The sequence below is a fragment of the Camelus bactrianus genome, chromosome 3 (assembly GCF_048773025.1).
Source record: "Camelus bactrianus isolate YW-2024 breed Bactrian camel chromosome 3, ASM4877302v1, whole genome shotgun sequence".
NCBI lineage: Eukaryota > Metazoa > Chordata > Mammalia > Artiodactyla > Camelidae > Camelus > Camelus bactrianus.
This window is the reverse complement of record NC_133541.1, coordinates 26,043,425-26,056,730: the sequence shown is the minus strand read 5'-3', so window position 1 is coordinate 26,056,730 and position 13,306 is coordinate 26,043,425. Positions and strand designations below refer to the sequence as shown.

The 13,306-nt window shown below is 40.0% G+C and overlaps 1 protein-coding gene across 4 annotated transcripts in view; it reads left to right on the top strand.

The window, feature by feature from the left end:
• The window catches only part of PRLR (prolactin receptor), a 141,299-nt gene that overhangs the window by 86,849 nt on the left and 41,144 nt on the right, over positions 1-13,306 (top strand). For 3 of the 4 annotated variants that reach the window (XM_074356964.1, XM_010955538.3, XM_074356968.1), the window contains exon 2: positions 9,900-9,961. The exons of the other annotated variant lie outside the window; for it this stretch is intronic. The gene's annotated coding sequence lies outside the window, so the exon portion shown is untranslated. The remainder of the gene's footprint in view (positions 1-9,899; positions 9,962-13,306) is intronic. 4 annotated transcript variants of the gene reach the window in all.

The following is a 13,306-nucleotide window of genomic DNA, read 5'->3' as shown; positions in this document are numbered from 1 at the left end:
TCACCACCCCAAGAAGGAACTTTACACATCGGCAGTCACTCCCCATTCCCCTAGCTCCCCTACCCCCAGCCCCTGGCAACCACGAATCTATTTTCCATCTCTGTAGATTTGCTTTTTCTAGATAATTCATATAAATGGAATCATACTATATGTGGTCTTTTGTGACTGGCTTCTTTCACTTAAGATGATGTTTTTGAGGTTTGTCCATGTTGTAGGATGTATCAGTACTTCATTTTCTTTTTATTGCTAAATAAGATCTCATAAGGATATACCAAATTTTGTTTGATGGATAGATTTTATTTATTTTATTTTCATTAAAATACATTAGTATTTTAATATACTAGTATTTTAATGAACAGAGGAAATTTTGTCACAATCTCTGCGATCTGAGTTTAACACCTTTTTAGCTGTAAGTATGAGCTCATAAAACCAATGCTGATCCTACTATCTTAGATTTCAGGGAATTTCATATCGATTGCAAAAATTTTTTTATTTTAATTTGTGGAGAGCAGATGTTTGCAAGATGACCTAATGATAAGAATACAATAAGGTCATGATATTTATATTTGTGCTTCTCAATTATCTTAGTAGAATAGGTCTGTATTGAAGAGTGTTCACTCCTCCCTTCTAACAAAATAACTTTGGAATGTGTGAAATCTTTTTACTGACATGCACAGGAAATAGAGCACTTTCCTTTGTGTTCAGCCAGCAAATTAACAGCTGAGTTTGAGGCTCAGCTCCATGGCTGGGCTGCCAGGGGTCTACTGGTCACACTGGACCATTGTGTCAGTTTCTGTCTGTCTCTGCTTCTGGCTCAGGGAAGAATGAGGAAACACGGAAAAGTGGAGAGAGAGGGAACAAATACGGTTGCACAGGTCTGAGAAGTTGCTCTGGGATCCATATTCAGACAGTCCTTTCTCAATGTGGCAAAATGCTTGCTGCCCACTCTCCTTATGTGGCCAGACTGAGAGCTATGGAATCCTGTCGTGGTCATTTCACATCTCTGTGACATTGGGCAAGTACTTAACCTGTCTCTTTTGTCCTCTCAGCAAAGCGAAGATAATAATTATTCTTATTTCCCAGAGATGCATTGGGGATTCCCTTAATTCCTGGCACATAGCAAATGTGCAGTTGATGTTAACTGTTAATATCATTAACATGTATTCATTACTTGCTAGTTCCTGGATACTGTACATTGAACTCTCACAACAATCCAAAAGTAGCTAAAGGTATTCCCACTTTACAGATGAAGAAACTGAGAGTCCAGGAAGTTTTATGTCTTCCTCAAGGTCACGTGGCTAAAAAACGGCACAAGTCACTTTTATATACCTTTTCGTCCGGTTCAAGTTCTTCACCCATCCATTGAACCCAGGTGTCTATACGTAATGAACCATGCTAGCCAATGTGCTGCATACTGGGATACAGCTACGCTAACATACATAAATTTGTTTTAATAAAAATAAAAGTGTAATGCCATTGCCCCTTTGGAAAATGATGTTACCAAAACCCATGGAGAGAAAACAGAAGTAAGAGCCTGAGATGAAGCTGTTGAAACAAACATGGAGCTAAGGAACCTCAGAGTAAAACAAACTGTCTGGCTAGATGCTAGTCCTCCTGACTCTGGGGAGCCAGGCCCCAGGTTTATGGGAAATAAAAGAACACTGAACATGGCACTCTTCGTACTAAAGAAGGTGTGTTGCCTTATTTCCATCGACTGGGGAATAAGTCTGTTGTGCCCATGTTGATACTTGAGTTCTCAGCTTAATGATTTAAGATGTTCCCATTACCATCACCATTCACCCACCAACAGCACTTTTCAATTAGCCTTGGGAACAAAAGAGTAAACAGAAGCATAATTTATCATTCTGCCACGGTCAACTGCCTAAAAAAAGTAACATCTGATAGGCAAGCCAACAACTAGACTGAAAAACAGAAGTGTCAGCATTGACACATGCTAGTTATTTGTTGTAACACAAGGGTCATTAGCTGTGTTGCTTCAAGAGTCAGGGAGAAAACAGTTCAAGAGCCAGATGGCATTTAGATGGTCCCCAACTGGCTAAAGTAGCAGAAAAGCAAAAACAGATTTTCCTCCTAACATTCCCCTCTAAACAGCCTTCCTGATTACACAGTGTCAAATAGGAACGATTTTGGCTACTAATCCTAAATAATCCTGAACTTTGGATACTAAATCCAGGAAATATTTATTCTCTCCTATTTCTAGGTAAAAAGATGTTCTCGATTCAGATTACCACAATCATAACAATATGCTATTTTAATTAAAAGAGTATGTTCTTTCCCCACTTATAGTATTAGTGGCTTCAGATGCATAAAGAACATTTTCGTAAACCCCTTCATGGGGATTTAGGCATCAGGACAAATGTAACATTCCAAAAATGTTCTTAATGTTGCAATCAATTGGGGATTATCTTTTAAGCCAATTTCTTGAGAATTCTGGATAAGGTCTTTTCAGCACTGAGAGGTTGTTTTTTATTGTCCTTTTAATGAGGAGTGTAACCCTAGCTTATAGATGCTACAAGCTTCATTGGGAAGGTGGATTTACACTCGTGGCCTCTGAACTAAAATAAGCAGAAAGCTCTTTTGTTCAGATCCACTGCTGGTGGCCACCTCATCCAACCCATGGTCGCCCCAGTCAAAGTGGCCATTGGCTGATTTATGCAGACTCACGTTCATGCCGTGGCCACTCACCAGACTGGAACCCCCACCCTGCTTTTAAGTGACCCTGAGTTACTGCTATCAGGCTTGTAAAATCTAGCTCTAAACTCTACCCTTCCCTGCTAGTCAATCAAGAAGATCTGGACTTTGTTTTGTGTTTGTTTTTTTTAAGTATTGCTAGTACTCTTTATTTACTTTACACTCATTCCCAAAAACGATTTGAAGTAGCCTGTTTTACATACGGCTCTTCTGTACTGTGACCTGGGGCACATTATAACAATCATAAGACATCCAACCTTTCACAGTGTTTCACTTGTGAACAAAAAAATACTGCAAACCATATCAGTAAACAAAGAATGCTGAAACCATCAAGTCATCAGCCACTGTAGCTGAAGTAGCCCCAGTGAAGACAAGCCTGCAGCCCAGCCTCTGCAGCCACTCACAATGGTGCACCCCGAGGGGACTCAGAATAAGAAAGGACAGAATACTGGCCCTAGATAGCTAGGTGCTTGTCAAAGGAATGAATTCAATGAGCCCAAATGTTTGCTTCCTCCCTTGCATAGAAAAGCACTAAATTCTTTAACTTGAGATGCCTGGTTTTCTTTAGATAACAAGTAATCTTTTATTGTTCTAACTACCTGGTCATTGTTGTAAAGCTCCTGTATATCCTAGCTCCTCCCCTACCTCTTCGGAGCAGTCCCTCAGAGCGATCTGGGAGGCTGTCATCCCGGCTCGAGTCCTCCCGCCAAATAAAACGTAACTCTCAACTTTTAGGCTGCACATTTATTTCAGTCAACAAACTCTTCCAAAGCCCTTCCATGTACCTTCTCTTCTTAAAGTGATTACCCTCAGAACCCCAATTGCCTGTGATATGCTTCTGATAAAGCTAGCAGATGGAAAACATCTCGGAAAATAAGGATACGAGACAAATGCAAGGGTCACCTTGTTAATCTGTGGACTGGTAGGACTAGCATTTCAACATGTTGGTCCAACACAGTGGTGTTTGGTTTCAACTCTGGCCTCCAGAGAAGTTCCCATCTTGGATATTTCTTAAGAATGGGAGGTCAGTAACACCAAGACCAGGAGGATATGCTGCCAAGGAGTCATGCAAGGAACTTCTTAGAAAGAAATGAATTAAGCAATTTGTCCTGAATGTTAGTAGCTGGAAAAGTGTCTCAGATTTTCCCCACAGATGACTGCAGGAATATCTATACTCTGGAGTAGGGATTATAGACTACAGCTTGAATTGTAAGAGTCCAGTCTCCAGAATCATACCGTTTCAGAGTTGGAAGACTGGTCTTCCAGGCCTGATCCAAGTCGCTAACCCCTTTAGGGTCTCATGTGGTCTCTGTGTGAGCATCTGCAGTGACGAGGAGCTGGCCTCCTGCCAAGGGGTTCATTTCATCATTGGGGCGTAATTTTCATTAAAAGGCTGTTTTTCCTCTTGAGTCCAGGGCTTTTACCCTATAATTTGACCCATTTATTGTGGTTCTGCTCAATGATGGACAAGTGGATTGTCCAGGGAGGCACATCACTACCCTGTTGTTGAACTTGAATCTACCTCCATGTAATTTCCTCCAGTTAAAGAATTTCTCTTCTTGTGCCTTTGGATCCACTTCTTCAGCGATCATAGAGGCCCTAGATGGTTTCAGAGACAACACACAAAGCCCCAGAGTGTTGGCACGTCTTCCTGCTTGCAGCATCTCCTTGTCCTCTCTGTCTCCCAAATCTCTTCCTTTTCCTCTGATAGCTGCACCCAGCTCTCTTACAATTCTTCCGGAAACCAAGCATGAACTCACACACAGAAGGCAGCAAGTTTTTGTGAAAAGGGTAGAAGAACTTGGTTCAAGCCCTGACAAATTTCTCTAAAGCTTCATCATATTATTTACCTGATCAGGGGTGGGGGGGAGAGTATAATGATAGACTGTAAGTGGATGTTTATTATAAATTGCAATGTATATTATAATGCTACTGAATATTTGAACATTAAATTCTAAAAGACCTCAAGCATCATGTAGTCCTTGCTCCTCATTTTAGACTTGACGTTAAACAGAAAGAAAACTGACATGTCCAGGGACCACAGGAACAATTGGAGGCAAGGCTAAAACAGACCTGATATTTTCCCACTCACAATCCCTGGCTTCCTGTACCAACTCTCTGTTGAACAATGAAGGAAATCAGTGAAATCACCCATGCACAGACCAAACCCTAAATGGTACCCAGCATGTGTTAGGTGCTCCATCACTAGTGGCTGAAGAAATATGCCAGTAAATGAGTGAATAAATGACTAGTACAATGACTAGTGCTTGTTTCTGTTGACATGTTATGGTTGCCTCCAAATGTCACTTATATCTTTAATCATTTGTTAATTAAGTCTCTAATAAGGAGCTTGGTTCTCCAGATGTACTTGTGAAGGTTAAAATGAGACAATGCATTAAGGTGTTTAAAAGCTGTGTCTGGCAGTCAATTAACATTAACTAATTATTATCATTCTCTGTTTGCGTGCCATGTTTCTAAATAACAGTCCGCTGATGCTGTAAGGACTCACTAAACTGAAAATCACTTTGCAGTCTACTGACAAGAGGAATTCTGGAACTGCAGAAGTCTGACTACTATTTGTCAGTTGCCATCCTATGCCTTTAACTAGGCCATCCATGCCCACCTCTGGTTGTTTGTACCAAAAAGACACAAACAAGGTCCTGAATTCTTTCACTTCCTCCTCTGGGCTTGTGTTTATTCAGCCCCTGACCTTCGGGCTCTGTCTCCCACTCCAGTCAGCACTTGCCTGTTGGACCTGACAGTCTGTTTGGCTTTGCGCTGTTTGAAGCTTCGCACTCTTGGTCCCTCTCCCAATCTCCATCTCCATCAAGGTTTTGGAATTTCCCTTTGGTTTCCCTCCACTCCCAGGCACCGTGGGAGCTTTATTCCTTCTAAACAAGCCCCATCCCCTTGACTCCAGTTGGTGTGTTTTCCTCTCCATATTATTGGGGGTCAGACATTCTCCATGTTGTGGCATTTGTTGTAAGTATGGATTTCTTGATCCCTGGGGCTGGGCATTAGAATTTAGACTTTTCCTATTTCTGTGTTTCAGGAAAGGGAAAAATAGAACATAGCCAAGAGTTATTTTTTTCTTCTTTATTTTTGTGTCAACTGAACTGGCTTTTTCATCTCTCTTTTTTTTTTTTCTTTTTTTCCTTTTTTCTTTTTTCTGTTATTTCTTTTTTCTTTTTTCTTTTTTCCTTTTTTTTCTTTTTTATTCTTTTTTTTTTTCTTTTTTTTTCTCAGAACTTTTTTTTTTGGTAAATAAGAAAGAGCTTGGATAAACTCATCAGTTGGGATTAGAAGTTCTGGTGTGGAAAGAAATATTGATTATCTTTTTAATCTCTGTGTCTTGTGATGAATTACCACTTAATATCTTCTCGTTTGCCAGTGCTATGTCTGCCCTCAATATATCCCACCAAGAATTAAGTTCCTTCAGAGCCTGAACTTGATCTGATTATGATCACAGCTCAGTCCTCAGCATCTAAAACAGTGCTTAGCCAATAGCAGACAACCAGTCGGTGTTTGTTGAATATTGAATGAATGAATGAATGAGAAGCAGGATCGAGTTGTGGTTGGACCATAGCCTTTGACATCAAAGAGATCCCAGGTGAATTACTCGGTATGCCACTTTCCAGCTATGAGACCTCTCTGAATTTCAATTTCTTCATCAATAAAACGAAGGTGATGATAATACCCATCTCATAGATTTGGGGAGAATTAAATAAGATAATGCATGTAAAGTTCTTTGCACAGTAGCTGGCATGTTCTCAGAACTTGATAAATGTTGACTATTATGTCTGTTCTTTTCAGTGAAAATCCTCAAGGTTTGAGGCCTATTTGAGTTAATTGAATGAATTTATGCAACTAGTAGTGATAACTGTGCTAAAGACAAATTAGTTTAATTAATCTGTCAGCCAGATTTCACTCAAAGAGCCAAGTTGACAAAACATGTGTCGGTCACACCCACCATGTTTAAAGCAGGGTACCAGTCTTTCAGGAGTGGGCAGGATGCAAAGATGGGTATGACACAGTGTCCTGCCTCCAGGAATATAAAATCTAGAAACTAACTACATGCATAGTGCTGTGCAGAGTATATATATATTTGAGGTTTTGCTATCTCCCACATCATCTGATTTAGCCTCCATGCTTTGCAGAGCATTAGTCTACAACACTTGGCTCCTCCTTTGAGTACTTTCAGTGACAAGAAACCCCTCACCTCATGAATGAGCTCATCCTATCCGGAACAGTCATCTCTTTTCGAAAGATCTTCCTTCAAATTAGCACAAATCTGCTTCCCTATGATGTTTACACATTGATCTAACTTCTGCCTTCTGGATACATCCAGAATAAATCCATTTTCCCCTTTTTAATAGAAGTCAGCAAAGGAAGTCCTGCAGGCCAAATCTAGCCCACCATTTACTTAGTAAATCAAGTTTTATTAGAACACAGTCAGGACTGTTCATTCACACACTGTCTGTGACCGCTTTTGCACGATAGCAGAGTAGTTGCAGCAGAAATTGTATGGTCCAGAGAGTCAAAATTATTTACTGTTTGGTCCTTAGAGAAAAAATTGTTCAGACTCTGCCCTACATGACAGACCTTAAACACTTAAGACAACTAACATATCTCCTCTTAAAGTAGGGAGTCCCAGAAGTGAGCCCAGAACTGTAAGTGGGAGCTAATGGAGGCAGAATGAAATAGTACTATCACCTCCCTTATTCTGGACATCATACTTCCAATTATGTGGCCAGAGAGCAGGTCAGGCTTCGACTGACACACAACACTGGAGTCAAAAAGGACTAAACCTCTGACTTGTTTTTCCCGGAGGCTTCTGTTAAGTTATGCCTCCCCACCCTACACTGGTGTAGCCTAGTGTCTGCAAAACTGTCTACAAAACTTTACATCTTTCTGGCCTGTCTAAAGCCATCAGAAAACAACTCAGCACATAGTCGAAGGCTGTATCAGTCAGGGCCAGACAGGAGAAAGATGAACTACTCAGCTAGGATTTTTAAGAGAATGTTATGTTACAGTTTACGTACCTGTGGGCAGAGTTGAGGAAACTAACAAGGAAATTTGTCGCACTCTCTCTGCAGGAAGGGAATGGGGAGGGAGGGGTTTACTGGCACCCAGTGATAGCTGGAGCCATGGAGAGAGGCTCCTCACTTGGAGCTGTGGCAGTGGAGACATAACCCCTGCCAGAACCCAGCTAGGAGGAAGGCAGAGAGATGGGGAAACAGATACCGTGATGGGCTCCTCTCCCATCCTCTGCCTACTGTGTGTGGGACCCAACCAGAAACTGGAGGAAATGTGAGTCACAGGAGTCAGCCCCCAGGGCACAGAGCAGGACCGAGAGTAGGTGTGGGAGTTGGGGCAGAAAGTGACAAGAGCTAGGTGGTATGGCAGGTGCTTTTTAAAAATTCTGAATGAATAAACAGATGAATGAATGAAGTGAGCGCAAGCCCTGGCACTCAGTCAATGTTTGTTCAACTGCAGAAATGAGTGAAAGGACCACAATGTCCTTTATGCGCTTCTGCCCCAAAGCCCTGACCACTGCTGCTCGCTAGTTGTTCCAGAGTTTCCACCCTCAGCACAGCCCTCCTCCCGTGTGACCCTCCCCCCCCTCCTCCCCTAGCCTCTGCTGACCCCTCAGGGTTTCCCGCAAGGGTATAAGAAGAGTTGAGATTTCACTTGGGAGGTAATAGAGCAGAGCAGGAATTGTTCTAAACAGAGTTAGAACATGATCAAAAGAGAGGGCTTTTAGTCCTGAAATGATTCCCAGAATCTGAAATACATTCTAGAATGTTTAGCATTTTAAAATTAAAAATTCAACATCACAGGACCCTGTGAAGAAGAACTGGTGGCTTCTGAGAAAGCCCCCAGACAGCTGTGTTAGGAACTCTGCATTCACCAGACACCTCACTACCACATGCCTTGGGGCTGGCCGCTTTATGCTCAGGTGGCCCTTGTCACTTCACACGCTTTTATTGCTAAGATGTCGGGGTCTCTGTTCATTATGCCAGTAGCCACGATGTGGAGGAAGTGGGATGTATGAGAGAGGTTCGGGGTGGCAGAAAGCCACTGGAAGTAGTCCGCAGCTTCCCGCCTGCCACTTCCTCCTCTGTGGGTTGAGTCAGCGTGGGGTATATTCAGCACTGGATTCCTCGAAGGATAATCCCCAGGATTCTGGATTTTGAAGACATAGAAATAATTTGAAAATATCGTGTGGTCTGCTACTCTGGTTAGACTGTTTTTTTTTTCATGGAATGTGCAAGAGAAAATTGAGCACTAAATTAGGAATTGTTGCCTGTATATCAAAGCACATTTTAAAAAGTGACTGCAGACACATAGCCTAATTTCCTGAATTCATGTATTCAGGAATTTCCTGTATTCCAATCCTGAGATCATTTTTGTTCTAACTCAGATCCATACTCTTAGCAGTTGTCACCCCATGCCTCACAGACCAAGGCCAGTCAGTCCCCAGAGTTTAGAATGTTTTAGACAAGACTTAGAGCCAGATCTGTTGGAAGGAACCAGCTGGAAACCACAAGCCCTGATGGGCACAGCCCAGCAGATATAAGCACATACCTGGCAGTCCAGGTCCCGTCACAACCAAAAATTATTCACATTTCCAAAAGCAGTCTTCTGCCAGTGCTCAGATGAACCCATGAGATAGAATCAAACTCCAGCTTGCAGTTGGAGTGGCCAAATTCTCAAGTCAGCCATGGCAATGACAGGATATGTCAGTAAATTTCATTCCAGGTCTCCAGGGCCAAATTCATAAAATCTAATCCCAATTAAGATAACTGGCAACATTTGAGTAAGATCTTTAGATTAGATAATAGTACTATAACAGTAATTTTCTGATTTTAGTCATTGCACTGTGGTTATGTAAGACAATGCTCTCATTCTTAGGGAGACACATTGAAATAATGAATGACGCAGAGGCATCATGATTTCTCAAATGATTCAGAGAAAAATAATAATTTGTGGATACAGAAAAGAAAAGGAATGATAAATCAAAGTTGCTAGAAAACTAATTCAAAAAACAAAAACAAAACTAGAGCTGTCATATGCTTGTCACTGAAGCGCAGTAATTTCAGTCATGCTGTTGCTGTGAAGTGAGTCAGAAGGAGCATCTCTTGTTTCGTCATCATTGAGCTAAACTAAGTCATTTCCTCTTTCAGCTACAGAACTCTTCTATGTCTGGAGATGAACACTAAGGATGCTTTCCATATGAACCCTGAAGGTAAGGGGAACTTGATGGCGAGCTCTCTTGCTTGTCACACTGCCCGTCTGTCCTGCTATCCGTTTCATCAAGGCACCGGCAAGGACTCAACTCTCTTGACTCGTAGAGAGAATAAATCCCAACCAGCCAACATCCACTTTGTTGCATTATGCTATTCTCAGAGACCTTTTCTAGCTCCCCAGCCTGTCCTACCTAGAAAACCCTTCTCTGTTTTTCTCAAAGAAAAATACCAAAACTATCTTTTTTATTGAAGTATAGTTGATTTACAATGTTGTGCTAGTTTCTGGTGTACAGCAAAGTGATTCAGTTATACATATATATACATACACATATTCTTTCTCAGATTCTTTTCAATTATAGATTATTACAAGATATTGAATATAGTTCCCTGTGCTGTACAGTAGGACCTTGTTGCTGATTTTATATGAAGTAGTGTGTATATGTTAATCCCAAGCTTCTAATTTATCCCTCCACCCCTTTCCCCTGGTATTGGTAACCATAAATTTGTTTTCTATGTCTGTGAGCCTGTTTCTGTTTTGTAAATACGTTCATTTGTATCACTTTTTTAGATTCCACATGTAAGTGATATTGTACGATATTTGTCTTTCTCTCTCTGACTTATTACTTCACTTAGTATGATAAACTCTAGGTCCATCCAAGTTGCTGCAAATGGCATTATTTCATTCTTTTTGTATGGTTGAGTAATAAATAGATATATCTTCTTTATCCATTCATCTGTCAACAGACACTTAGGTTGTTTCCATGTCTTGGCTGTTGTAAATAATGCTGCTATGAACACTGGGATGCACATATCTTTTTGCTTTAAAGTTTCCGTCTTTTCTGGATATATGCCCAGGAGTGGGATTGCTGGATCATACAGTAATTCCATTTTTAGTTCTTTAAGGAACCTCCATACTGTTCTCCATAGTGGCTGCACCAATTTATATTCCCACCACTAGTATAGGAGGGTTCCCTTTTCTCCACACCCCCTCAAGCATTTATTATTTGTAGACTTTTTGATGATGGCCATTCTGACTGGTGTGAGGTTATACCTCATTGTAGTTTTGATTTGCATTTCTCTAGTAATTAGTAGTGTTGAGCATCTTTTCATTTGCCTGTTAGCCATCTGTATGTCTTCTTTGGAGAAATTTCTATTTAGGTCTTCTGCCCTTTTCTTGATTGGACTGTTTGGTTTTTTTGATGTTGAGCTGTGTAAGCTGTTTGTATACTCTAGAAATCAATCTCTTGTTGGTCACATCGTTTGCAAATATTTTCTCCCATTCCATAAGTTGTCTTCATTTTGTTTATGGTTTCCTTTACTATGCAAAACTTGTAAGTTAAGTAGGTTCTATTTGTTTATTTTTGCTTTTATTCCCTTTGCCTTGGGAGACTGACCTAAGAAAACATTGCTACATCTTATGTCAAAGAATGTTTTGCCCATGTTCTCTTCTAGGAGTTTTATGGTGTCCTGGATTATATTTAAGTCTTTAAGCCATTCTGAGTTTATTTTTGTGTATGTTGTGAAGGAGTGTTCTAACTTCATTGATTTACATGTGGCTGTCCAGGTTTCCCAACACTGCTTGCCAAAGAGACCATCTTTTCTCCATTGTATATTCTTGCCTTCTTTGTCAAAGATTAATTGACTGTTAGTGTGTGGGTTTATTTCTGGGCTCTCTACTCTGTTCCACAGATCCATATGTCTGGTTTTGTGACAATACCATGCTGTTTTGATTAATGTAGCTTTGTTGTATTGTCTGAAGTCTAAGAGGGTTGTGCCTCCAGCTTTGTTCTGTTTCCTCTGGATTGCTTTGGCAGTTCTGAGTCTTTTATGTTTCCATATAAATTTTAGGGTTATTTGTTCTAGTTCTTCGAAAAATGTCCTGGGTAATTTAATAGGGATCACATTAAATCTGTAGATTTCTTTGGGTAGTTGGGCCATTTTAACATTAATTCTTTTAATCCAAGAGCATGAGATATCTTTCCATTTTTTTTAATCATCCTCAGTTTCCTTTATCAATGTTTTATAGTTCGTAGCATATAAGTCTTTCACTTTCTTGGTCAGGTTTATTTCTAAGTATTTTATTTTTCTGATGCAATTTTAAAAGAAATTGTTTTTTCATTTTGTCTTTCTGATATTTTATTATTAAAGAAATGCAACAGATTTCTGTATGTTAATCTTGTATCCTGCTACCTTGCTGAATTTCGTTATCAGTTCTAGTAGTTTTTGTGTGGAGTCTTTAGGGTTTTCTATATATAGTATCATGTTATCTGCATATAATGACAATTTTACCCCTTTGTTTCCAATTTGTATACCTTTTTTTTTCCTTGTCTGATTGCTGTGGCTAGGACTTCCTACACTATGTTGAATAGAAGTAGTGAGAGTGGGTACCTTTGTCTTGTTCCAGATTTTAATAGGACTGTTTTCAGCTTCTCATTGTTGAGTATTATGTTGCCTGTGGGTTTGTTATAAATAGCTTCTATTATGTTGAAATATTTTCCCTCTATACCTACTTTGGTAAGAGCTTTTATCATGAATGGATGTTGAATTTTATCAAATGCTTTTTCTGCAACTAGTGAGTGATCATGTGGTTTTTGTCTTTTCTTTTGTTGATGTGGTGTATCACATTGATTGATTTGCATCTGTTGAACCAACCTTGTGACCCTGGGATGAATCTGACGTGATCATGTGTATGATTCTTTTTATATGTTGTTGGATTCAGTTTGCTAATATTTTGTTGAGGATTTTTGATCTATATTCATCAAAGATATTGGCCTGTGATTTTCTTTTCTGGTGGTGTCTTTATCTGGTTTTTGGATGGTGCTGCATAGAATGACTTTGAGGATGTTCCTTCCTCTTCAGTCTTTTGAAAAAGTTTGAGAAGGACTGATACAAGTTCTTCTTTATATGTTTCATACAATTCTCCAGTGAAGCCATCTGGTCCTGGACTTTTGTTTGCATGGAGTTTTTTTATTATTATTATTATAGATTCTGTCATACTTCTAGTGATCAGTCTGTTCAAATTATCTATTTCTTCTTGATTCAGTTTTGACAGTAGCAAAACTATTAACAGCTGACATCTTTGTAGTGAAATTAAGGGAGATTTCAATTTTCTCCTTATTTTTTTTGTGCTTGAGAGTTTTTCAACAATGACTGTATTTTTTAATCAGGAAAAGAAACATTATGTTTGCTTTTATTTTCTTAAGCAGCTCTGCATAAATTCTTGCCAAAGCTTTCTGGCTGCTTCAGCCCCCAATATTGTCACTACTACACATCCCCTCCCTCCCAGCCCACTGACAGTCCCTATAGAACGGCTCATATATGGTGGGCTCTGCATCTTCCCCATC